General features: G+C 46.2%; 5 non-coding genes across 5 annotated transcripts; all 5 read left to right on the top strand.

Moving 5' to 3' along the window:
* The first annotated feature begins 67 nt into the window (after nucleotides 1–67).
* On the top strand, nucleotides 68–186 carry LOC123416916. The gene has a single exon (XR_006616510.1). It is a non-coding gene; the product is annotated as a 5S ribosomal RNA (ribosomal RNA).
* A 371-nt stretch (nucleotides 187–557) lies between these two features.
* LOC123416271 lies at nucleotides 558–676 on the top strand. The gene has a single exon (XR_006615942.1). It is a non-coding gene; the product is annotated as a 5S ribosomal RNA (ribosomal RNA).
* A 362-nt stretch (nucleotides 677–1,038) lies between these two features.
* LOC123416407 lies at nucleotides 1,039–1,157 on the top strand. Its single transcript, XR_006616070.1, has one exon. It is a non-coding gene; the product is annotated as a 5S ribosomal RNA (ribosomal RNA).
* A 395-nt stretch (nucleotides 1,158–1,552) lies between these two features.
* On the top strand, nucleotides 1,553–1,671 carry LOC123416658. Its single transcript, XR_006616266.1, has one exon. It is a non-coding gene; the product is annotated as a 5S ribosomal RNA (ribosomal RNA).
* Nucleotides 1,672–2,048: 377 nt separating this feature from the next.
* On the top strand, nucleotides 2,049–2,167 carry LOC123415368. The gene has a single exon (XR_006615089.1). It is a non-coding gene; the product is annotated as a 5S ribosomal RNA (ribosomal RNA).
* The last annotated feature ends 333 nt before the right edge of the window (nucleotides 2,168–2,500 follow it).

Here is a 2,500-nt window from a genome sequence, read left to right as displayed (position 1 = left end):
GTAGTAGTAGCAGTAGTAGCAGTAGTAGTAGGGGCAAGCATAAGGAACAAATAGATAGTTGCATGTCGGATGCGATCATACCAGCACTAAAGCACCGGATCCCATCAGAACTCCGAAGTTAAGCGTGCTTGGGCGAGAGTAGTACTAGGATGGGTGACCTCCTGGGAAGTCCTCGTATTGCCTTCCCCTTTTTAAATATATTTTTGCGCCACATGACAAGGATGACACGGGACCGTGATCTATATGACCTCGTTTTCTTATTTTTGACGTTTACTAGTTTTCTTATTTTTGACGTTTGTGATATGTTTTAGCTTGCCCCTCCCGTGTCCATTGCCACATTTGCCTCGAGAACGGAGACGAGTTTAACACAAGAATTACACCGCTCCCTCTCTACCCCGACAACACGAGCACCGCCACGACCTCTGTGACTTTTCCCACCGCGCATGACACCCAACGACTAGTAGTACTAGTAGTACTAGTAGTAGTAGTAGTAGTAGTAGTAGTAGTAGTAGTAGTAGTAGGGGCAAGCATAAGGAACAAATAGATAGTTGCATGTCGGATGCGATCATACCAGCACTAAAGCAGCGGATCCCATCAGAACTCCGAAGTTAAGCGCGCTTGGGCGAGAGTAGTACTAGGATGGGTGACCTCCTGGAAAGTCCTCGTGTTGCATTCCCCTTTTTAAATATATTTTTGCGCCACGTGACAAGGATGACGCGGGACCGTGATCTATATGACCTCGTTTTCTGATTTTTGACGTTTACTAGTTTTCTTATTTTTGACGTTGGTGATATGTTTTAGCTTGCCCCTCCCGTGTCCATTGCCACATTTGCCTCGACAACGGAGACGAGTTTAACACAAGAATTTCACTGCTCCCTCTCTACCCCGACAACACGAGCACCGCCACGACCTCTCTGACTTTTCCCACCGCGCATGACACCCAACGACTAGTAGTAGTAGTAGTAATAGTAGCAGTAGTAGCAGTAGTAGCAGTAGTAGTAGGGGCAAGCATAAGGAACAAATAGATAGTTGCATGTCGGATGCGATCATACCAGCACTAAAGCACAGGATCCCATCAGAACTCCGAAGTTAAGCGAGCTTTGGCGAGAGTAGTACTAGGATGGGTGACCTCCTGGGAAGTCCTCGTGTTGCATTTCCCTTTTTAAATATATTTTCGTGCCACGTGACAAGGATGACACGGGACCGTGATCTATATGACCTCGTTTTCTTATTTTTGACGTTTACTAGTTTTCTTATTTTTGACGTTTGTGATATGTTTTAGCTTGCCCCTCCCGTGTCCATTGCCACATTTGCCTCGAGAACGGAGACGAGTTTAACACAAGAATTTCACCGCTCCCTCTCTACCCCGAGAACACGAGCACCGCCACGACCTCTGTGACTTTTCCCACCGTGCATGACACCCAACGACTAGTAGTAGTACTAGTAGTAGTAGTAGTAGTACTAGTAGTAGTAATAGTAGTACTAGTAGTAGTACTAGTAGTAGTAGTAGTAGTACGGGTAAGCATAAGGAACAAATAGAGAGTTGCATGTCGGATGCGATCATACCAGCACTAAAGCACCGGATCCCATTAGAACTCCGAAGTTAAGCGTGCTTGGGCGAGAGTAGTACTAGGATGGGTGACCTCCTGGGAAGTCCTCGTGTTGCATTCCCCTTTTTAAATATATTTTTGCGCCACGTGACAAGGATGACGCGGGACCGTGATCTATATGACCTCGTTTTCTTATTTTTGACGTTTACTAGTTTTCTTATTTTTGACGTTTGTGGTATGTTTTAGCTTGCCCCTCCCGTGTCCATTGCCACATTTGCCTCGAGAACGGAGACGAGTTTAACACAAGAATTTCACCGCTCCCTCTCTACCCCGACAACACGAGCACCGCCACGACCTCTGTGACTTTTCCCACCGCGCATGACACCCAACGACTAGTAGTAGTAGTAGTAGTAGTAGTAGTAGTAATAGTAGTAGTAGTAGTACTAGTAGTAGTAGTAGTAGGGGCAAGCATAAGGAACAAATAGACAATTGCATGTCGGATGCGATCATACCAGCACTAAAGCACCGGATCCCATCAGAACTCCGAAGTTAAGCGTGCTTGGGCGAGAGTAGTACTAGGATGGGTGACCTCCTGGGAAGTCCTCGTGTTGCATTCCCCTTTTTAAATATATTTTTGCGTATATTTTTGCGCCACGTGACAAGGATGACGCGGGACCGTGATCTATATGACCTCGTTTTCTTATTTTTGACATTTACTAGTTTTCTTATTTTTGACGTTTGTGATATGTTTTAGCTTGCCCCTCCCGTGTCCATTGCCACATTTGCCTCGACAACGGAGACGAGTTTAACACAAGAATTTCACCGCTCCCTCTCTACCCCGACAACACGAGCACCGCCACGACCTCTTTGACTTTTCCCACCGCGCATGACACCCAACGACTAGTAGTAGTAGTAGTAGTAGTAGTAGTAGCAGTAGTAGTAGGGGCAAG

This window comes from Hordeum vulgare, unplaced genomic scaffold (assembly GCF_904849725.1).
Source record: "Hordeum vulgare subsp. vulgare unplaced genomic scaffold, MorexV3_pseudomolecules_assembly, whole genome shotgun sequence".
NCBI classification, from domain to species: Eukaryota; Viridiplantae; Streptophyta; class Magnoliopsida; order Poales; family Poaceae; genus Hordeum; species Hordeum vulgare.
Note: the sequence above shows the minus strand (reverse complement) of the source record. Positions and strands in the feature narration are given on the sequence as shown.